General features: G+C 46.0%; 1 pseudogene; it reads left to right on the forward strand.

Moving 5' to 3' along the window:
• Nucleotides 1-14,140: 14,140 nt before the first annotated feature.
• Nucleotides 14,141-15,916, forward strand: LOC134810160 (tigger transposable element-derived protein 1-like; annotated as a pseudogene).
• Nucleotides 15,917-24,574: the final 8,658 nt, after the last annotated feature.

Here is a 24,574-nt window from a genome sequence, read left to right on the forward strand (position 1 = left end):
CCTTTTAGTCTTACTTCTGTAGATTTATTCATAAACACAGAAAGGATCCATTGGACCCTGATGGTAAAAGATGATGATGACATTTTCCTGCTACATGGGGGCTAAGAGTTTAGGGGTAAAATATTAAAACAGAAATGAAGTAAACTCCTTTAGCAAATGGGAGTCACTGTAGAGGTCTCCATCCATTCCCAGCCCTTTCTTACACAGGCCCACCATTGATTGATGATTACTTTAAAGATGGGTGGTTTGAATGTGGGACATCATCACACAGCCTCTCTGTTTATTCCTTTCTTTGGTGTAACTCAGTTCTTCTCAAATTCTGGTGGTGATAAGAATTACTATACAGGACTGATAGAATATCTCATGGACATTATATCTTAATGAATATTTTACAGATGTTTTAAGATTAATTTTGACCACAGAAGATTTTCACTTTGAAGATTTTAGAATCTAACCCACTCTGACGTATATTCATTCATTCAACAAACTCTTGTGCATGTCTGTATACTAGATTAGGTGTTGCATCCTGGGAAACGGAAAAGATAGACACAGTTGCTGCCCTTATTGTGGTAGCAATCCAGAGGGAGGAAGCAGTAATTTTTATAGCATCACATGGCAGGAGTTACGATACAGATGAACCAGGAGAATGGGTGAGGGACATGTGAAAGGTGTCAACGATGAAAAATGTTAGTTTTTATACTCACTTAAAAAAGTAGAAATTGGATCCTGGAGAATTGGAGGGTGGCATTTCGAGGCTGGAGAAGAGGAGAAAGAAGAATCCAGGCAGATGGACCAACACACGTAGAGGCCTAGAGGAGCGAGCAAGCAGCATGTTGCAAAAGCTGGGTGATTTAGCATGGCTAGGAGGGACCGTGTTTGGGGGAGGAGAGGACCCACAGTTGGAACCTTGACTGGGGTTAGACCCCAGGACTTGGTATATCTGGCTTCATCTGCAAGTAACAGAAAGCCCAGCGCAAACCTCTTAAATAATAAAGGAGAGTGCATTGTTCCAGGAAGTCCTGAGGACGTGGGAACTGCAGATGGATTGGAGGGGAGACCCCTGAGTCAGGGACCCATTGAGAAGTCAGGTGGTAAATTGGAAATGGGAAGGAAGAGGTGATTTTGAGGAGCGTGTAGGGACAAACTGGCATGATAACCAAGTTTCGCACAGAAAGCGTAAGTGAGAAAAACGATGGCAGTTTAAAGCCTCTCTTTGACTATCCCCTTGTCACCTTTCCCTCCCTCCTGTCCTATAACACCTTTCCCACCCCTCCTTCGCCATCCCCCATCTCCAGCAAAGACCCCAGGAGTGATGTTTGGTATCCTCCTTTCCTTCACACCTCGGCATGAAACTCACCATCAATTCTTGCTGTTTTCCGCTTCCCATTTCCACCCTCCAAGCCTCAGTTAACTCTGTCTTGAACCACTGCCGGGTTAACCAGCTGGTTTCTTGTGTCCACTTTCACTTGCCAATACTCTCTCCAATCCAAATTCTCTGCATCATATGTAGCCAGATTAATAATGATTAAAAAAAAAAACCCAAATCACCAAACGAAAAGCCCCCAAACCAAATCATACCTCTCACTTGCTTAACTCCAGAGGCCTCCTTGGAATAAAATCCACTCCTGTCCACATGGAAGGCCCTGGGAGATCTGGCCCTGCTGGTGTGCAGATCTCATGGAACCTACTCTCTCATTTCCTCATTCCCTTCTGGCGCCGTTTTTTTTTCTTTTTTTTGAGATGGAGTTTCGCTCTTGTTGCCCAGGCTGGAGTGCAGTGGTGTGATCTTGGCTCACTACAACCTCTGCCTCCTGGGTTCAAGCGATTCTCCTGCCTCAGCCTCCTGAGTAGCTGGGATTACAGGCATGCACCACCACGCCCGGCTAACGTTGCATTTTTTTAAATTTTTTTTTTTTTTGAGATGGAGTCTTGCTCTGTCGCCCAGGCTGGAGTGCAGTGGCGTGATCTCGGCTCACTGCAAGCTCCGCCTCCCGGGTTAACACCATTCTCCTGCCTCAGCCTCCAGAGTAGCTGGGACTACAGGCGCCCGCCACCACACCCGGCTAATTTTTTGTATTTTTAGTAGAGATGGGGTTTCACCATGTTAGCTAGGATAGTCTCAATCTCCTGACCTCGTGATCCGCCCGCCTCGGCCTCCCAAAGTGCTGGGATTATAGGCGTGAGTCACTGTCCCCGGCCCTGGTGCCTTTTTTCTTTACTGCAAATTAGCCAAGCTTTTCCCCCTGCTTTAGGGTCTTAATGTAGGCTGTTCCTGCAAATCAGAGGTCTCGCCCAGTTATTATCTTGTTTATTTATTTGTTTTAATGATTTCTTGCCTTATTCCTTCTCCTACCCAAAATGAATGATAAATTCCCTGATGGAGAGGACGTTGCCTGCCATGTTCAGCGTCCAATCCCCAGCACCCACTACAATGGTTGACACACAGCTTTAAATGTGTGTATGTGCGCCTGTGTGTGTGTGGTTGTGTGTGTGTGTGTTGGATGACAAAAGGCCCCTAGTTCCGTTTGCGGAACTGGGACTCAGAGAGGGGGAGCCCAGTTTGCAGAGGAAGGTGTGGAAAGCAAGGGATGAGCAGGCCATCCAGGTGGGATGTACAATGGACAATTCAGATCCTCCTTACTCTTGTAGCACTTCCTCATTCCATACTGCTTTATGCGGAGATTATTTATAGGTTAAAAGTGCTTCTGTAGACATGGCCCCTTTAGACCTCTCTACAGCCTTGGAAGGGAGTAGAATGATTATTCCCATTTTACAGATTAAAACCTCGAGCACAGAGATTCTTGTCTGAGGCTCACACAGCTGGAAGGCTCTAAGTCCAAATTTGAACCTGGGTATTCAAATCCCCAGATCTTTGTATTTTATTATGGTTTTAGAAGTCATGACCCATTTTCTCCACCTTTACCAGTGAACAATAAGGATGATGAATCATGTTGCAAAACACTTTCATTTTGATGCTGATCAAACTTAGCTTAGTTTGCACGTGTATGTATATATATATATATATATATAAAGGCTAAGCCATATATATGTGCGTATGTATATATTTTCTCCCTAAGATCTTGAAACCTCGAGAAAGGCAGAAGAACTAGGGAGAGATAAAAATATAACTAGAAGAAAGGGCTCAGAGGGAACAAATGAAAAGAAACAAAGGTAGGATTATAAACTAAAAGAAAGACAAAGAACATATTTAAATTATTCTTGTTTTTTGGCAAGGTTATCAACAAAAAGATGTGGGTAACAAGATAAATTAGGCACACTAAACTAAAGCAAGAAGGCTTATAACTGATGAAGAAAAAAGAAGAAGAAAACAGTTCCCTTGGGGGAGGCAGAAGAAAAGCGAGGCGGGGCAGAGGGAGGCGGCCATGGATCAGCACAGCTCAGCCTGGCCAAGCCATTCCCATACGGTGAGCACTGGAGGCCCAGCATGTGGTGGGTGTTTAGGGAAGACAGAAAAGAGGAAGATGTTAGGCCCTTGACTTCAGTTTGCTGATGGCAGCCACATGGGGAAAGGTTCGAGGGCAAGGAGAGATGATCTATGGGGTGCGCAGGTGGGGATGGCTTTGGTGTGGGTGGGAAGGGTAGGGGCTTGGAGCTAGGTGTCGAGGGATTCGAGTCTCAGCCTTGATGTGGATTAGCTGTGTGACCATGACCGGATTACTTAATCTCTCTGAGCTTCAATCGGGTCAACATAGGCACAGGAATAACACCATGTACTTTATAGGTTGTCATGGGGTTAAATGTGATCATGTGTCGCGAATGTTGCTCAGTGTTTGGCGCCTGGCAGGCACTGCATAGCCATTGATTCCCTCACTGATCAAAGCAGGGGGTGGTGGCTGTGGCCATTCTGTGACAGGAATCTGAGTCTCAGTAAGAGTTGTGACTTTCTGTTCCTTTGGGCACTGTCTTCAAATCCTCAGAAGGCAGGAAGCAAGGAAACAGAGTCAGTGAGCTGTTCCCCTGTTCCCCCCGGTTGGGTGGCTCCATCTAGACTTGGAGATTGGGGTGGCTTTGATTTGTGAGGAAGCTGTGTGGGTCGTAACTGGGTACGTTTTTATTTGCGGGTTACTGTGTGCAGTAACTTACCACATTTGCTCTTTGAAAACGCCTTAATGGGCTGCTGTAGTAGAAAGAGAAAATCTTTCATTGGTATGTGTATGTCGTCCAAATGGTATTTTTAAAGATTTATTTTTGTGTGTTCACGATGTTCTTGAATAATGTTTCCATAAGTACGGTCAAAGATAAAACTTGAGCGGTGCACGAAATCTGGTCGTGCATATTTTAGAGTGTGACCGTCTTTTGACCAGCCGTGGGATCCATTTGTCAAGTTCTTCACTGACTTGTGTTTCCTTAGGAGGACTTGCTTGAGCCGGCTCGCTGATGGAGAAACTTCTGAACATGGGCCAAGCTAATGGTGATGGCCCTGTTGAGTGTCACCCTTTCTCCTTTTACCTGCAGCAGTGTGGCTCTCCAGCGGGACTAGTGGAGGCCAGAGCCTCATAGCTCAGTCATTTATCAACAAACAGCTGATGAGTACCTTTGATGTACTGGGTGCTGTGTGGGGATTTGGGGGACACAGGTTGACTTAGATGGACAAGCCAGCTGGTCACATGCAGCCAATCAAGTAACAAGAAAAGGGACGTGACTAAGGTCCTATGCTAGTCAGGGTGGTCAGGCAATGACTGAACTGGGGTCATTTCTCCAGGAACTTGAAAGACACAAAAAAGCCAGCCAGGGAAAAGCAGTGCAAGTGCAGAGGCCCTGGGGCTGGGATAAGTTGTCCTGTTCAAATAATGGAAAATGGCTTGGCACTATGGTGGGAATGTATGTCCCCTCCAAAACTCATGTTGAAATGTAATCCCCAATGTGGCAGGATTGAGAAGTGGGGCTTTTAAGAGGTGGTGGGTTATGAGAGCTCTGCCCTCATGAATGGATTAATTCACTTGTGGGTTAATGGATGAATGGGTTATCATGGGAGGGGAACTAGTGGTTTTATGAGAAAAAAAGACCTGGGCCTGCATGCTCAGCCTCCTCATTATGTGATGCCCTGCGCTGCCGTGAGACTCTGCGGAGAGTCCCAAGCAGCAAGAAGGCCTTGGCAGATGCTCCCCCTCGACCTTGGATCTCTAAACTGTAAGAAATATGTTTCTTGTCTTTATAAATGACCCAGTTTCAGGCATTCAGCTATAAGCAACAGAAAACAGACTAAGACAGTTGGTGTGGCCAGAGCCTAGCGAGTGCTAGGAGGGTGGCAAGAATGAGTGCCCTAGGATCAAGGGCCAGGGGAAGGAGTATGGATTTTATTGTAAAACATGATGGAACTCTTGAGCCCTGCAGGACTTGGAGGAGAAGGGCAGGGAGGGTACGCTAGGCAGAGGAAGCACTGGGCAAAGGCTGGGCAAGGGCACGGCTTGTTAGGGCCTGGATAGACCGTGGTGGCCTGGGCAGTGCTTATCTCCCTTCACGTCTCTGCTCCTGTTTGCAGCTCTGCCTCCTCCATGTCTCTGGGCCACCTGGCAGGAAATGGCCTCCCCTAACTCTGGAATGTTGCACCTCTGCTGTACAGAGCCCAGCCCAGAGCGAGCTGGAGTCTCTCAGCTCTAGTTCCAAATTCATAATAGTTTCTAATTCCAGAGGAGAATCTGATTGGCTCAGATCCCTACTCCGATGTCCGTGGTCATGTGGTGTGAACTGGAGCCCACGCTGGGACCCTGTGGGTAGGGTGGGGAGGGCGGTCCCCTACCACGGAGGCTCGTGGCTTCGTAGTACACAAGACACCAAAAGGCCCCCGAAAGTGTCAGCTCTGAAGATTTGGAAGAAAGTGTGGTAGTTCCATATGCCTGCCTCTGTTGCCATGCAGGAATTCTCAAGGTCTAGGGCTCCTAGGTCAGTTTCTGAATGGGAGGGAGCAAGCGCCACAGAGAACAGCATGCGAAGTTTGAAAGTAAGGGAACAGTACAAGGAAGGCAGAAAGTAGGCGGAAGCCTGGCTAGAGAGTGACGCTCAGTCATGCCTGATCAAACATAGCCCAGGAGAGCCTTCCCTGCGGGCTCCTACGGGGGCTGTCTGGGCCACAGGGCAGCAGGCGAAATGGCAGGCAGGTGGCTGTCATTTTCTCACGATGCTCCCCACCTTTAGAAGCACAGTCCTCTTGTGGCTTTCACTGCCACAGGAAGGTCACCAGGGTCCAAGAGGGACTTCTTAGGGTCCAGGTGGTGAGGTCAGAGTGGAAAGAATGTTTCTAGACTCCTGCATGCTGATCCAGGTCTCTTGAACCCTGTTTCTCATGCCCCGCACTGCGCTGTGCCTGCCTCACTCTCTTACATATTGGTTTGCTCCATTCTCTGGCAGATCCCACGAGTCTCCACCTGTTCTTTGCAGCAAGTAAGATTCCTGAGTCAGGGCTTGCTGCGGAAACTCCCCTTTTGTGTGACTCTTAACAGTTCTGTATGCAGCAGAGGCTCTTGGCAGACATCTGTCCATCAAATGGAATTGGTTTGTGATTCTGATTTCTTCTCAATTAACAAAGGACCAAGGTGGATCTACAGGATGGGTCTGTATGCAATTGATGTCAGAATCATTCAATCAGCACTCATTTGCTTACCACCTTTGTGGTTTTTGGCATATCTGCATTCCACCCCTGCAGTGACTTACTTTCTACTTTTTAAAAAGATTGGCTCTTTTTTTCACTTAGAAAATTTATTTTAGCAGGAAACTTTATACCATGACCGCACATGAAATCCAGTACCCCGACCCATAAATAGAAGGTGATCGTAAAATTAAATACAAAACTCCTAAATAGAAAGCATATGTCCATTTCTCCCTGAATCATCTCCAGGGCACCATAAAACGGACATTACACTCTGGGGAACTCTGACTTGTATCGTGGGTGAGGATATGTTTAGGAAAATATTAACTGTCCCTGGCAAATTTCTGGACCTTGGGTAACTTCCCCTTCCATGAACTGTGGATGTGGTAGCCAGGGCTGCCACTTGCCATGTGTGGCTCTGAGGAGGTTGCGTGAGTGACCAGTGAGGGGGCCTCAGGAAACTAGGGCTTAGCCATCAAGCTCGACTTCTTGCCCTCCTACCCACTCTAGCCTCCTGCTGGGAGTAGAGCTCGCTCTCTCCTTCCCCCGTGAGCTTCGTCCTGAGAACAGCTGCGGAGGAGGAGGCTGAGTGGAGCCAACAGGAACAGGAACAGGGCCTGTGGAACACAGGCTGAGCAGTGGGCTTGAGGGAGGAGAGAGAATGAGGCGCAAATGAGGAGCTGGAATATGGAGGGTAGGGGACTGAGAGGTGCTGGAGGGTTGGCTCTACTGCCTTGCAGCAAAGACAAGGGTTTTAGCTTAGAATGAGAAGTCAGCAGAATATCTGTTTGTTGAGTCTTAAGGTGATGACTGGGTGGACGAGCCCCAAAGCAGTATTTTGGTTCTTAGGCTGCCGTGAGTGACCCTTCTGTATGACAAAGGAGTTTAGGAGTAAAAGGCAAGGTACCAATGTAAAAGCAATATGGGCCTGGGTGTGGTGACTCATGCCTGTAATCCCAGCACGTTGGGAGGCCAAGTCAGGAGGATCGCTTGAAGCCAGAAGTTCAAAACAAGCCTGAGAACAAAGTGAGACCTCGTCTCTACAAAAATTAAGTAAAGTTAATAAAAGCAATATGATGATTATTAAAGTGCAGACTCACTCTCTCTCAGTTGTTTGGATTTGGTTTAATTACCAGTTGGGATTTCAGCAGGCTAAGAGGTCAATGGCACCGTGCGTCATTGATAAACCTCCAAATGCCAAACCTGTGTTTCATGGTTCAGTACAGGTACAGGGTCTCATAGAGCTGGCAGGGACCTTGGTGTGAGGCATCTCCTCAGAGTCCCTGGGCTGAGCCACTTTTAGCATGTCTGGCATCCTCTGAATCTGAATGTAAACCTGTGGGAGGACCTTGCTGGCAGGTGGCCCACTAGCTCCTCAGGGCACCTCTAGAGGTGCTCAGGTTGCTGGTGCCTGAAGTTGCAACCCTTGCCCTTTGGATGCCAGGCCTCGGGCTCCTGTGAAGACATTGTGCTGTTTTGGGACCAGCCTTTGCAAGGATGTTGGGAACCAGGATGCCTGGTTGAGGGTCAGGAGAGGGCATCGCAAGCTCCTGCTTACAGGGTCATCTAGGCTGGTGTATTAGTCTGTTCTTGTATTGCTATAAAGAATTACCGGAGACTGGGTAATTTACAGAGAAAAGAGGTTTCATAGGCTCACGGTTCCGCAGGCTGTACAGGAAGCATGGCAGCACCTGCTTCTGGGGAGGCCTGAGGGCTTTTACTCATGGCGGAAGGCAAAGCAAGAGCAGGAGCAAGAGAGAGTGAAGTGGGAGGGGCCGCACACTTGTAAGCAACCAGATCTTGGGAGAACTCAGTCACTATCATGAGAACAAATAGCACCAAGGGGATGGTGCTAACCCATTCATGAGAGATCCACCCCCATGATGCAGTCACCTCCCACCTGGCCCCATCTCTAACACTGGGGACTACAATGCAACATGAAATTTGGTGGGGACACAGATCCAAACCACATCAGCTAGCTTGCTTCTGGGTGGGTAAATCAGCCGCCATATATATAGCTGGGGCCTGTGCCCGAGTCCTGAATTTATCTCCTCGCCTTATGATTTTGGACAGGTCACTTAACCTCTCACACCTAAATTGACGGTCTAATTGGAATCCCAGCTCTGCCACTTGCTAGCTGTGTGGCCTTGGGCAGGTTATTAGCCTCTCTGTTCCTCAGTTTCTCTTCCTGTAGAATGGTGACAATTCTAGTACCTGTCTCTTAGGGTATTGTGGTAATTAAGAGACTTAACACACGTTAGTGTGGAGAGTCCCCAAGCCATGGCTGGTGTACACTCTACATAGAAGTGTGAGCTTCTGACATCATCTGGGGCTGCTCCCTCCCCTCTCCCTTTTGCACGAGGGAGGTGTGTGAAGTTGAGAACTCTGTTGGCAGTGTTTGCCTCCTCCTGAGGCTGCTGCCACACTAACCTTCTGCTCTGTCTCTTTTTTTTTGAGATGGAGTCTCGCTCTGTCACCCAGGCTTAAGTGCAGTGGCGTGATCTTGGCTTACCGCAACCTCCGTCTCCCGGGTTCAAGTGATTTTCCTGCCTCAGTCTCCTGAGTAGCTAGGATTACAGGTGTGTACCACCACATCCGGCTAATTTTTTTATTTTTAGCAGAGACGGGGTTTCACCATGTGGGCCAGGCTGGTCTTGAACTTCTGACCTCAAGTGATCCACCGGCCTTGGCCTCCCAAAGTGCTGGGATTACAGGTGTGAGCCACGGTGCCTGGCCTAACCTTTCACTCTGAACTTGAGCCTGGGTCTCCTGTATCCTGGCTGTGTGAGTATCATCTAATTTGCATCTGCTCCTCCCACTTCCTTTCACCTCCGTCAAGTAACAAGGCCCCGTGCGCCCAGTCCTTCCCCATCCTCCATGCACCTCACCCTTTCTCCCAGGTTACTGCTGTCTGTATCCCTGTTACCAACAACTCTGCTTTCAGGAACCCCTGAGCCTCCCGGTGCCCATCCTCCTAGGTGTCCAGGGACTTCCATTCAGCCTGCTGCAAATCTATTCATCCTCTCCTGGGGCCTCTGCTGGCAGCCTCAAGGCTCCAGAGGGGCTGATTCCACATAGAGAAACTCTCCTCCAGGCTGTGTCTCCCCCATCCTTGACTGCACCTGGTGCCGTCACATGCGGGAGAAGGCTTGAGGGCCAGGCTTGTCTTTATTTCTAGGGTCACTCCTAGCCCCTTGGCCAATTTCTCTGACCTTTTCTCTTGCACTCTTCCCTGGAGACTCCATCAGTTTCCATGGCATCAGCAGTTTTCTATCACTGATTGCCCCCACCTGGTCCCCACCTGTGTTCTGAGTCTGTCTGCATGTCCCCAGTGGTCTCAGTCAACATCAAGGGTCAGACTCCTCACCCTGCATTCGAGCTGGCTCTGTCTCCTCGTGCTGCTGCTTCTGCCCAGGGGCGTCCTTCATGTGGGGCATCCTTCCTGCGCTCAGTCCCTCCACTCCCCTCCCCAACCTGGGTTCTGGTCTTGCCCTCGGGTTTATAGAGCAGATTTCTCAGTGGCCTGTTCCTTCCAGCTCATCCTCAGACTTCCCAGATTGTGGTAGCGCCTGTATCATGGGGAACTTTTGGCAGCTCCCAGAGGCTGCGGCATGGGTGGCAAACTTCTCAGCAGGGAGTTCGAGTGACTCCCAGACAGCAGGTCCTGCTTCATGGGCCCTGTTTTCATCCCGTGGCCATCAGCCCTCTGACCTACCATTTGTCTAGGCCCAGGCTGCACACCCTCATGCTGCACACCCTCATGCTGCCTTTTCTTGTTCCTTATTGGGAGGCCTCCTGTGATGGTTAGTTTTATGTGTCAACTTGGCTAGGTTGTTTGCCCAGTTGTTTCATCAAACACTAGTCTAGGTGTTGCTATGAAGGTATTTTATTGATGTGGTTAACAGCTGCAATCAGTTGACTTTAAGTAGAGAAGATAACCTCGATGATGTGGGTGGACCCATCTATTCAGCGGAAGGCCTTAAGAGCAAAAGCGAGGTCTCCTTAGAGAAACTCTGCCTTAAGGCTGCAGCCTCAACTTCTGTTTGAGTTTTCAGCCTACTGGCTTGTCCTAGCAGGCCAGACTTTCCAGCTTCTACCATCGTGTGAGCCAGTTCCTTACGAGAAATCCTCTCTCTCCACACTACCCCCACTGCCCCGCACATATGCAGTTGGCCCTTGAACAACTCAGGATTAGGGGTGCCTACCCTTCCTGCAGCTGAAAATCCAAGTATAACTCTTGACTCCTGTATTAGTCTGTTCTCATACTGCTATAAAGAACTACCTGAGACTGGGCAATATATGAAGAAAAGAGCTTTAATTGACTCACAGTTCTGCAGGCTGTACAGGAAGCATCATTAGGAGGCCTCAGGAAACTTACAATCATGGCAGAAGGCAAAGAGGAAGCAAGCACACCTTACCATGGCCAAGCAGGAGAAGGAGAGTGAAGGGGGAAGTGCTACACACTTTTAAACAACCAGATATCGTGAGAACTCACTCACTGTCATGAACAGCAAGGGGAAATCTGCCCCCATGATCCAATCACCTCCCACGAGGCCTCTCCCCCAACGTTGGGAATTATAATTTGACATGAGATTTGGTTGGGAACACAGAGTCAAACCATATCAACGCCTCAGAAACAAAACTACTAATAGCCTACTGTTGACCAGAAGCCTCACTGATAACACAAACAGTCCATGAACATACATTTTGTATGTTATATACTGTATTCCTACAATATTATATACTGTATAATATACTGTATTCTGACAATAAAGTAAGCTAGAGACAATGAAATTTGATTCTTCTGAGATAGTGTGAAAAAAGGAAATATGAGGAAAATTATAAGAAAGAGAAAATACATGTACAGGACTGTACTGTATTTACCAATACCGTAAGTAAGTTCTTATCATCTGTTTGCAAGATGAATTGTCTATCTGAAATGTCAGGCAGCTGTAGCTGCAGACCTCAATCTACAGTACATCTCAAGCAAGTCGGCTTTTTCTTGTGATGTCATGACTTTTCTCTGCTTCTGGGAGGCACTTCCAGCATCATCAGTGGCACCTCGTATGGGCCCCATGGTGTTATTTAAGGTTGCACTAAACACAATGAAAAATACACAGGTACCACAAGAGATCACTTTTTACTGCAATATGCAATTTACTGGAGGGATGAACTGCTCACACGTAGATGATTGGTGTCACACAGTCACACAGCGTTTTAAGTGGATACTCAAAACACTTGAGCTCATTGCAGAAGACAGAAGAGGTCTATATAATTATCACAGCAGTACAGGATGTACTGCAGTCAATTTTATGCAATTATTTAATATTACATCTTTACATTTGTTTACATTTCTCTAGAATGTGAATGTGCCTGTGGTCGATTTTGTATGTGTAAGTTTTGAGAAATTTTAACTTCTTATAATAGATTGTGTATATTTTATGGTAATAAGTGATTAAATAGACTAGTATCTACATGTTTTATGCATTCATGACACACCTTTTTGTTTTTTCGGTATTTCTAGGCTACACAGTTAGTGAGATTTTTCAAATGGTCGCTAATCTCCAAAAAATTTTCCAATACATTTACTGAAAAATGTCAGGTATAAGTAGGCTTATGTACTTCAAACCTGTGTTGTTCAAAGGTCAACTGTATTACTGGTTCTGTTTCTCCGGCAAACCCTAATTCACTTACCTCCTCTGAAGCCTTCTCTGAGCATCCAGCCTCTAGGAGCTGTGCCTCCTGGCCTATTCCTGTTCGTGGATTGTCTGGATGCATCCTTGAGACTTTGCTCATGCAGTGGCTGTGGAGTTACAGAGCTTCAGGTTGCACCCTCAGTGTGGTTCTTGAGGATAGGTACCCCTTTTGTACTTATTGGGCTCTCCTTCAGCTTCTAGGAGAGATAAACACATGGTAGGTGGTCACTTACTATTTGCTGAATGAATGCACGTGGTGGGACTGAGTGGTAAATCAGGGAGAGTGGTGATTTTAAGCTGATTAGAAACACATTCCTGGCCAGGTGTGGTGGCTCATGCTTGTAATCCCAGCACTTTGGGAGGCCGAGGCAGGTGGACCACTTGAGGTCAGAAGTTTGAGACCAGTGTGGGCAACATGGTGAGACCCTGTATCTACTAAAAATTAAAAAAAAATAGCTGGGTATGGTGGTGTGTATCTGTAGTCCCAGCTACTCGGGAGGCTAAGGTGGGAGGATCACTTGAGCCCAGGAGTTTGAGGCTGCAGTGAGCTACGATTGTGCCACTGCACTCCAGCTTGGGTGACAGAGCAGGAGCCCATCTCCAACAAACAACAACAGCAGCAGCAGCAGCAACAACAACAACAACGAAACAGTAATCTAAACAGTTGGTTTATTCTTTTGGTGTTTGAGGCCAAAGGCTCTGAAATAGTCCTTAACTACCTTTTCTTCTTATTCTCCCTCTTCCTATCTCCTTGCCCAGCATGGTCTCCAAACCTAAAACAAACTTATATCTTAGAGAAAATTAGGAGATTGGTAGGGTTTGAATGTGTGTGTCTTTCCAAAATTCATATGTTGGAACTTAACACCCAAGATGGTGATATTAAAAGGTGGGTCCCTTGGAAAGTGATCAGGCCCTCAGGGCTCTGACCTCATAGGTGAGATTAGTGCCATTTTTTTTTTTGAAACAGAGTTTTGCTCTTGTTGCCCATGCTGGAGTACGATGGCATGATCTTGGCTCACTGCAACCTCCGTCTCCCGGGTTCAAGTGATTTTCCTGCCTCAGCCTCCCAAGTAGCTGGGATTACAGGCGTGCGCCACCATGCCCAGCTAATTTTTTGTATTTTTAGTAGAGACGGGGGTTTCATGATGTTGGTCAGGCTGGTCTTGAACTCTGGACCTCAGGTCATCCACCTGCCTTGGCCTCCCAAAGTGCTGGGATTACAGGCATGAGCCACCACACCTGGCCTGATTAGTGACATTTTAAAGGGCTTGGGGGAGAGTTTACTCCTTTTGCCCTTCTATCTCTTCCACCTGGGAGGATACGGTGTTTGTGATACCACCCTGGAAGCAGAGAACAGCCCTCAGCAGACACCGAAGGTGCTGAGGCCTTGATTTGGGACTTCTGAGCCTCCAGAACTGTAAGAAATACCGGCACAGCTTGTTTTATTGCACTTTGCTTTGTTGTGCTTTGAGTTACTGGCTTTTTAAAAAAATATGTTGAAGATTTGTGGCACCTTTGCATTGAGCAAGAATACTAGCACCATTTTTCCAACAGCATGTACTCATTTCATGTGTCTGTATCACATTTTGGTAATTCTCACAATACTTCAAACTTTTTCATGATCTATGATGGTGATCTGTGATCATTGATGTTACTATTGTAATTGTTTTGGGGCACCCCAAACGGCACCCATATAAGATGGCAAACTTAATCAACACAGGTTGTATGTGTTCTGACTATTCCACTGACTAGCCATTCCCCCATCTCTCTTCTCCTTGGGCCTCCTTATTCCCTGAGATACAACAATATTGAAGTTAGGCAAATTAATAACCCTACAATGGCCTCTATGTGTTAAAGTGAAAGGAAGAGTTGCATGTCTCTCACTTTAAATCAAAAGCTGGAAATGATTAAGCTTAGTGAGGATGGCAGGTCAAAAGCTGAAAGCTAGGCCTCTTGCACCAGTTAACCAAGTTGTGCATGTAAAGAAAAAGTTGTTGAGGGAAATTAAAAGTGCAACTCAGGTGAACACACAAATGATAAGGAAGCAAAACAGCCTTATTGCTGATATGGAGAAAGTTTGAGTGGTCTGGGTAGAAGATCAAATCAGCCACAACATTCCCTTAAGCCAAAGCCCAATCCAGAGTGAGGCCCTAACTCTCTTCAATTCTATGAAGGCTGAGAGAGGTGAGGAAGCTGCAGAAGAAAGGCTGGGAGCTAGCAGAGGTTGGTTCAAGAAGTTTAAGGAAAGAAGCCATCAGTATAATATAAAAGTGCAAGGTGAAGCAGCAAGTGCTGACGGAGAAGCTGCAGTGAGTGATCCTGAAGATCTAGCTAAGATCATTGATGAAGTTGGCTGCACTAAACAACAGATTTTCAGTGTAGATGAAACAGCCTGATATTAGAAGATGCCATCTAGGACTTTCATAGCTAGAGAGGAGAAGTCAATGCCTGGCTTCAAAGCTTCAAAAGACAGCATGACTCCTTGGTCGGGGCTAATGCAGCTGGTGACTTTAAGTTGAAGTCAGTGCTCATTTACCATTCCCAGAATCCCAGGGCTCTTAATAATTATGCTAAATCTACTGTGCCTGAGCTCTGTAAATGGAACAACAAAGTCTGGATAGCAGCACATCTGTTTGGAGCATGACTTACTCCACTGTTGAGACCTACTGCTCAGAAAAAAAGGTTCTTTTGAAAATATTACTGTTCATTGACAATGCATCTGGTCTCCTAAGAGGTCTGCTGGAGAGGTACAAGGAGAATAATGTTGTTTTCATGCCTGCTAACACAACATCCATTCTGTGGCCCATGGATCAAAGAGTAATTTTGACTTTCAAGTCTTATTACTTAAGAGATATATTTTGTAAGGCTATAGCTACCGTAGGTAGTGATTCCTCTCATGGATCTGGGCAAAGAAAATTAAAAACTTTCTGGAAAGGATTTACCATTCTAGATGCCATTAAGAACATTTGTGATTCATGGGGGGAGGTCAAAATATCAACATTAGCAGGAGTTTGGAAGAGGTTAATTCCAACCCTCATAGATGACTGAGGGGTTCAAGACTTCAGTGGAGCAAGTCACTGCAGATGTGGTAGAAATACCAAGAGAACTGGAATGAGAAGTGGGGCCTGAAGATGTGACTGAATTGCTGCAATCTCACGATAAAACTTGAATGGATGGGAAGTTGCTTCTTATGGATGGGCAAAGAAAGTGGTTTCTTGAGATCAAAACTATTCCTGGTGAAGATGCTGCGAACATTGTTGAAGTGACAACAATGGATGTAGAATATGACATAAACTTAGTTGATAAAGCAGTGGCAGGGTTTGAGAGGATTGCCTTCAGTTTTGAAAGGAGTTATACTGTGGGTAAAATGCTATCAGACAGCATCATATGCTACCGAAAAATCTTCCATGAAAGGAAGAGTTCATCAATGCGGCAAACTTCCCTGTTGTCTTATTTTAAGAAACTGTCAGAGCCACCTCACCTTTCAGCAAGCACCACCCTGATCAGTCAGCAGCCATCAACATCAAGGCAAGACCCCCCACCAGCAAAAAGATCACAAGTTGCTGAAGGTTCAGATGATTGCTGGCGTTTTTTAGCAATTAAGTATATTTAAATTAAGATATGTACATTGCTTTTGTAGGCATAATGCCATTGCACACTAAACACACTACAGTATAGTGTAAGCATAACTTTTTTTTTTTTTTTTTGAGACGGAGTTTCACTCCTGTTGCCCGGGCTGGAGTGCAATGTCACGATCTCAGCTCACCACAACCTCCACCTCCTGGGTTCAAGTGATTCTTCTGCCTCAGCCTCCCAGGTAGCTGGGATAACAGGCATGCGCCACCACATAATTTTGTATTTGTAGTAGAGATGGGGTTTCTCCCTGTTGGTCAGGCTGGTCTCAAACTCCTGACCTCAGGTGATCTGCCCACCTTGTCCTCCCAAAGTGCTGGGGTTACAGGTGTGAGCCACTGTGCCTGGCCTAAGCATAACTTTTATATGTAGTGGGAAACCAAAAAATCTGTGGGACTCACTTTATTGCGGTAGAATGGACCCGAACCCACAATATCTCTGAGGTATGCCTGTAAATTTCGGTTGTTTATAAATTACCCAGTCTAATGTATTTTGTTATAGCAGCAGGAATGGACTGAGACAGGCACGATGTGCTTGATCTTTCAGACATTTGTTTGAATGGTAGCTACGGCTTCAGGGTTGTCATGCTTAGAACTGCATCTTGTTCATGGCTACCTAATCACGTTGGGGGTTCCCGTCCAAGTGACCATCCCTTGGGTATCTCCAAGTTGTTCCAAGTGGAAAAACCACAGCTGTGCCTATGTAAATCCAAATAGCTCAGTAGACTGTGCAGAACAGTGGCATCCCGAGGACACCTCCCTGGTATAGGCTAACCGCTTCCATGTCCCTGGTGACATTTTGCCACATGGCCCCGGGGCCGCAGTGAACATTCACTTAAGAAGTCTCTGCCTTGAGCTAGAGAACTTTTCATTTGTAACAAAAGCCAAAGCCTTCCTGGGATTTTCTTTTAAAGACCCATCCATAATCCTGTTTTACCTCTGCTAGGATGTTTTGGAATTGACAACCCTCATGCTTTCTCTTTTAACCAAAAACACCACCCTCGTTGGTGAGTGAGGCAGAATGAATGAACACAAGGAGGGCCTTGCAAATGACTTTTGAAATGGCAAAAATTCTTTTTATTTTGTCGTTTTTATGGAAAGGTCAAATAATTGAAAAAAAGAAGTCCTCGATGTTCTACTAAGGGTTTTCAAAAAAACACACTTTGTTGATAAAATATGAACTGTTTGAGAGATTTATAAGAGTCTAAAATCCTGCATAGCCCTTCAGAATTCGAAGCAGCAGGAAACCACTGTGATATTTTTAAAACAAGTATTTATAAAAGTAATTGGGTACTCTTGATGTGGAATAAGGAGGGGAGGAAAAAAAAACTACTAAGGAAGCTATATTGGACTTGACATAAAAGCGAGGTATGTAATTTGGGAGCAGAACGGAGGGTGAGGAGCGTGTACACACAGTACCTGTGGGCCTCTCTGGTTCTGAAGCGCTAGAGGCAGGAACAGAAAGCCACGGGCGCCTGGCCCAGGTGGCCGCCTCCCCCGGTGCTGGGAGGGAGAGCAGCTCTTTGAGGCCTGAGGGAGGTGTGCAGGTAGGGCAGCTCATGTCTCAAACCCCTGTTTAAAACTCTGAGGCGCTCTCGAACTGATTACATGCAAGCGGGACAGAAAACACATGTTTCTGAGAACATTTTGGTTAAAATTAAAAATGTGGCAGGGACCGTGCCAATAATTTACTTGAGAATATCCGAACCAGATGTTGCTAGCCCGTAATTCCGAGTAATTTGCCAAAATTATGTATTTACTTTAATCCCAGAGATGAAGTTAAAATATGCATGGTTTTTGTTATTTGTGATGCAAAAAAAAAAAAAAAAATCTAATATGACTTCAGCTATTACTGGGTGGAGAATGAAGGATGGTCAGGATGTTTTTTAACGATTACTTGAGCGTGCACTGCGTTGACCAGACGGCTATCAGAAACAGATCCTCAAAAAGTAAAATACCCTAGGAGGTTAAGCAAACATTGTTGGGTAGGATGTTAATTCGTGAAATGACAACCTTGCATTAAGACAGCGTTTCTACTGGTGACAGAGCTCTAATTCCTAAGTGGCTCCCACTCATCATCTTGTTTGTGTGATGCCAAACATCTGGGTGAAAATGGAAAAAAATTCAGTCAGCTGTCTGGATTCCTGTTCTCTGTGGAGCCAAATAATTGAAAAGTGGGGCTAGTTGGTCAGTAGACAACGTGTTTTTGTTCTAATTTGGATGTTCTTCATCTAGCTAGATTGAGACAACTTCGCGTAGTGCATAAGCATGAAAGCTCTGAAGTTAGATCGACTGGGTTCAAGTCCTGGCTTTGCCACAGATCAGCTTTGTGATGTTGAGGTGGTTATTGAGGTTCTCTCTTCTTAGTTTTCCTATCTGTAAAATGAGTGCAATAATAGTGTCTACCTTGTAGGGTTGTTGTGAAGATTAAATGAGTTAATAGACATATGTAATACAATATCTAACTGCAGTAAGTGCCCTCCGTAAATATTAGCCATCTCCATTCTTCATGGTATTTGAGACCTAGGGAGGGTGGTCCTTGTCATTGCATTTATGACTTTTGTTTCTTTTGGCAAATGAGAAGTGTTACTTGGTGAGGGGGAGAGTTTATTTGTTTATTTATTTATTTATTTATTTATGAGACACATTCTTGCTCTGCCGCCCAGGCTGGAGTGCAGTGGTGCAATCATGGCTCATTGTCCATTGCAGCCTCGATCTCCTGGGGTCAAGCAATCTTCCTGCCTCAGCCTCCCAGATAGCTGGGTATAGAGATACTCACCTCCATGCCCGGCTAATTTTTTTTATTTTTACATTTTTCATAGAGATGGGGCTTGCTGTGTTGCCCAGGCTCGTCCCAAACTCCTGGCCTCAAGCAGTCCTCCTGCTTCAGCCTCCTAAAGTGCTAGGAATACAGGCATGAGCCACCATGACCAGCCTTTGTTTTTCCCCCTTTTAATTGTGGTAAAATATACAAAACATAAAATTTACCATTTTAGCCTTTTTTGTGTGTGTGAGAGACAAGGTCTTGCTCTGTGGCTTGGGCTAGAATGCAACGGCACTATCATAGCTCACTGCAGTCTTGAACTCCCAGGCTCAGGCAATCCTCCCACCTCAGCCTCTTGAGTAGCTGGGACTACAGGCATGAGCCACTATGCCCTGTTAATTTTTAAATTTTTTTGTAGAGACAGGGTCTCCCTAAACAGGCCCAGGCTGGTCTCGAACCCCTGGGCTCAAGTGATCCTCCTGCCTCAACCTCCCAAAGTGCTGGGATTATAGGTGTGAGCTGCCATGCCCAGGCCATTTTAGCCATTTTTGAGTGTACGGTTAAGTAGCATTAAGTACATTCACATTATTGTACAACTATCACCACCATTCATTTCCAGAAGGTAATTTATTTTATTTCAACAATTTTTAAACAATTTTTATTTTTTTTGTAGAGATGGGTCTTGCTATGTTGCCCAGGCTGTCTCAAACTCCTGGCCTCAAGTGATCCTCCCACCTCGGTGCCTCAAAGTGCTGGGATTATAGGCATGAGCCACTGTGCCCAGCAGAATTTATGTGTAACATAAAAATATCTTTGGAGCTCCTGGCTGGCTATCCACAGCCTCAGCTTCACCCCCGTCCCCTCTTACCTAACTATTACAGTGGCCTGGTGGTTGGGCTTTCTGCTCACCTCTAATCCCTGTTGTGTCTGTAAACCAGTCCTTCTAAAATGCAAATCTGATCTCCGTTAGCCTTAGGGTCTTTCCATTCTCCACCCACACCTTCCCTCCAGAAGTAGGCTAGGCCTCATTAGTATGGCATTTAAGGCATTTAAAATTTCAGTTCTTGGCACATAGGCCTCAAGAAATGTGGGGCGTTCTCTGAACATGCACTGCCTGAGGGATAAGGGATCCAGGAATCATGCCTGTTTTGCAGACGAGAAATGGTGACATCTCCAGCCTGGGATTCCACCCTACTTAGGACGGGGTACTTTTCCAGGCAGCCTCATTGTGCATAATTTGAGGAACACCAAGAGCCAAGCAGCATTCTCTGATTCCAAGCACCTGCTCGGGGATAGTCCTGCCATGAGAAATGGTGCCACCGAGTCTGGGTGTGGGAGATCTTGGTTCTACGGCCTCTGCCCCGGGTTTGTCGAGGGACTTGACCTTCCTGGGTCTCTATTCCTCATCTCTGAAAATAGAAGGTTGTTCTTTGCTGGCTCTGTGGGAGTGGATGAAGCCTGCGAGGCAGAGGGGTGCTAGCCTCCCTCAGAAGGGTAGAGAGGGATGGTCAGAGGGAGAAGGAGTGGAGTCCTTATTCACCACTTTGCTTGGCGAGCAAACTGGCTCATGTCACCTGCTGACATTCAGAAAATGTGCATCCCAGGGCCTGGTCCAGAGCAGCTGTCAATGAGGCGTCTATGGAATGAAGGCATGATTTGGGTCCTCAGCGAAGCTTTCTGCAGTCATCCTTCAAGTTCTAATAATCAGCTCCCTCAGGCCCATATCCGCCAGCCCATCATACCTTGCATTAGCTATTCACAGCCTGCTCTTGTTCTGTAATTTACCTTTTTGGGGAAAGGACACCTTTCTTCTAGATGTTAAAAAAAAAATAACCTAAATGCTCAGTAGGTTCCATTCCTGCAGTGTGTTCCCCATTTCCTACACTTGGCTCCGTTAGTTTGGAAATGATCCCAGGGCTTTCTGGCTTTCAAGATTGGACAAGGATCTCCCCGGATGGTAAGAGTACAGGGAGAAACTTCTCTAGTTTCCCTCCCGGCCATCTGTGGGGAGGTTGCTCTTTAGTGATCTTCCCCATTTGACCTGTTTTCTGGGAGATTCCACTGTCACACTGAGTTGGAGTCTCCCAAAAGCTGCCCCTGGGAAAGCTTTGCCGGTTGCCTTGAGTCGAATAAAGGCTGCAAAATGACTTGAAAAAAATACTTGCAATATGCTTTGAAGTTATTGATGATGCTAAGATTAGACAAGGAAGATCCCTGCTTGCTAAAAAGATTTATCAGGTTTTGCTTTTCTGCTATTTCCAAGAAAACCTCAAAAAGAGGGATGTCCTCTCATGGGGACATGAATGGTACCACCTGAGGGAGAGGTGGCTGTCATCACAGCAGGGAAAGGCCAGCTCCAGAATGTGTGGGTCAAATTTTTCGCTTGAGCAGGAGGTGGAGTTGGAGATGGGCTGCCTTTGCTGCTGCCCTGCCTGGGCCGGTCTGTGCTTGTCATTTACACCCTGTGCATCTTCAGGGGACGGGGAAGTAAGGGAAACTTTCTACTTTTAAATCTTCTAGTAATTTGAGGAAGGCCAGTCGTCAGACCAGGAGAGTTGTCCGCTACCTACGCCTCTGGCAAATGCATCTGCCTGCCTGCCACAGCCCCGCTTGCAGTCAGTCAACAGCTCGTACTGAGCCCTTCTGTCCGTGGGGCCCTGTGGGCGCACGAGGAGATGGAGGAGGAGACATTGCTGTTGTTTCCAGCACGGGGTTCAGGGCTGGCTTCCGGGAGATTGTTTATTTCTTCTGAGGAATTTTGCTGGCAATTAGGCCAGGTTGCTCATGGGAAAACACAAGTATGTTGGTGATGGTCTGAACAGTCATGCTTCTTATGGGTGTGGCCACTCATTGTACTTGCACAGCCATGCACACCCACGCACACACACACACGTGGACACATACACATGCAACCATACCCCCTGCATGCAGGTACTCATGTGCACACACGTGTGTACCTACACGCAAGCTGCACACATGAACAAATGCTCTCATGCACAAGCACGAGTGCACACTCACACAAGCATGCACATATGTGGACACACACTCACCATGCCCCTCTTTAATTAAGCAGAGGAATACAAACATCAAACAACAGCTTATTTATAGAAACAAGAAACCTAGCAGAAATACATAAATAAATGCCAACATAAAATCTTATACTTTTCTCTCTACTCCTTAACTATGAATACTTCTTCATCCTATTTGTCATTCTGTTTTGAGAAGAGAGACCAATACTTCCTCTCGCTTTTACTTTGGCAATGAAAACTGCCTTCGAGTCTCATTCCTGCTCTCTGCCTGCACAAAAGCTCTGGATCTGCCTTCTCGGGAGGCAGTGTCCTTTGATGGTTAAACTCTCGGCAGCTGGTCTCTGAGGCCAGCTCTGATACTTATTAGTGGTGTAACCTGGGGCAAGTCACCTAACTCTTTCTGCTTCAGTTTCCTTGCTTGTAAAATGGGGAAAATAATATCATTGCCTTTTCGGGATGTTGTGAGGATTAAATGAATGCTGAGTCCAGTGCCTGGCATGTAGTATCAGATAAATACTAGTGATGATTCGTTTTCCCCTGGCCCTGGTCATTCTCTGGAGAGACGCTTCTGGCTGTCTTGGGTCATCGTCCTTCTGTGCTCATCCCTCCAGTATTTTAGGAAAGAAGTTATCTTTCTTTTGCATGTGATCAGGGGAAGAAGGTGGCAGCAAGATTAGACACAGGCCGCATGATTCTTTTCTCCCATCCATAGACTTCTGTCTACCTGACTGTCAGCTTTGATTTTTACCCTTTTGAGCTATAGTTGGGATTACTCCTAATTTGCAGCACATGGTTCCTTAGCAACCTTCACTAATATAGGATTAGGTATAAAAATACTTTTGGTTAGAATTTTAAACATCTTCATTTATTATAGACCATTGCTTTTAAAAAATCTTTTATTTCCCCTCTCCTTATTACAAAAGTAATGCAAATTCATTGTCAAATAATTAGAATCCCCAGATAGTCAGAAGGAATAAAAGCCCGCCTTTCGCTGGCATCTTGATATAAATTCTTCCAGTTTTAAAAATGGTGATGCATATATATTTGTACAAAATGGGAACTGTTCTTCACATCCTTTTTGTAAAAAGCTCTCCTCTCATTTCACAATGACCTTGAGTCCATGATATTTTAAAATGATTTCTAAAAGAATATAAAGTTTCGGCCGGGCGCGGTGGCTCACGTCTGTAATCCCAGCACTCTGGGAGGCCAAGGCGGGCAGATCACCTGAGGTCAGGAGTTTGAGACCAGCCTGGTCAACATGGCAAAACCCCATCTCTACTAAAGATACAAAAAATTAGCCAGGCATGGTGGCACATGCCTGTAATCCCAGCTAGTTGGGAGGCTGAGGCAGGAGAGGTATTGCTTGTGAGGGTTTAGCCTTTATTCAGACATGCTGGGGCCCTGTAGCCAACAGGGTGAACATGAGAACAGCAGTGGCAGGTGGCTGAATGGGTTCTCAGACTGGCAGCACCAAGCTGGAAGGGACTGGGATTCATACCCGGATGTTGACTGCCTGCACTTGGCCAGTGCTGATCACAACACCCTTCAACCCCAGCAGGAGTGGGCACCTCTTTCTGAGCACCCAGGGCTCCTCCTGTCCTATGTGGAGACCATTTCTTTATTGTATTAGTTTCCTATTGCTACTGTAACAAATTACGACAGACATAGTGGCTTAAAACACACAAATGTATTATCTTACAGCTCTGCAGACTAGAAGTCCAACACAAGGTTTCACTGGGCTACTACAATCAAGGGGCTAGCTAGCTGCATTCTTTTTGTTATTTTTATTTTTTTTCTTTTAAAGGCCATTGGTTTTGGATCTTTTTGGAGGCTCTCAAGGGGCAATCTAGAGGCCACCTTTTCCAGCTTCTAGAGGCCGCCTGCATTCCTTGGCTCATGGCCGCTCCTTCCATCTGCAAAGCCTGCCTGGGTGTGTTGAGTCCTCTTCACATTTGAATCACTCTGATCTCCTCTTCTGCCTCCCCTTCTACTTTTAAAAACCTCTGTGATTCCACTGGGCTCACCTGGATAATCCAGGATAATCTCCCTATTTTAAGATCTGTCGATTGATACTCTTAATTCCATTGGCCACCTTAATTCCCTTTGCCACGTAAGGTAACATAGTCACAGGTTGCAGGGATTAGGATGTGGACATCTTTGGAGGCCATTATTCTGCCCACCACATCTATTGCCTTAAATTGTGCTTTCCATCTCTCACTGTTAATACATCTCAGGTGGAGTGCTTATGGCTCACCTACCTGCCCAGATGTAAACTCATGACAGACTGAAATTGGGTCTTGTTCTGACCTGAATTGTTCATGATTTCATCTTCAAACCTTAGCTACTGATACCCCAGGAGGTATGGGAGAACTTTCCAAGGAGTATGTGGGCAAAGGTGGCTTCAAAGGAATTCCCTATGTGTCCTGTGCTAACACACGTCTGCCTGAGAATGTGCCTGTCGTGGAGGCTGGTTCTGTTTTTGCCTCCTACTCTTTCCAGATGTTTTTCTTTCACCTTAACAAAGAAAGACCCAGCCCTATCTCCCTGGAAGTGCCAAACAGTGACATTCAAAACACCGATGTCTGCAAAGCCTCCATGTCCCCCTCAACCTGATTAAGACATATGTTTTCAATAGATTGTATGTATATATTTATTACTCATATACCAAAATTTGTAATATGTTTACATTGCCTTGATGAAATGTATACAAATAATGGTTACAATGATATTCAATCCAGAGGAAAATTATTAGCACTCGGAGCCTAATGGTTGCTGGAGGTGAAAAGGAAACTAGAATTTCAACTTATATACATTTTTTTCTTGCATAGAATTAGGATAACAATGTG

This window comes from Pan troglodytes, chromosome 4, assembly GCF_028858775.2.
Source record: "Pan troglodytes isolate AG18354 chromosome 4, NHGRI_mPanTro3-v2.0_pri, whole genome shotgun sequence".
NCBI classification, from domain to species: Eukaryota; Metazoa; Chordata; class Mammalia; order Primates; family Hominidae; genus Pan; species Pan troglodytes.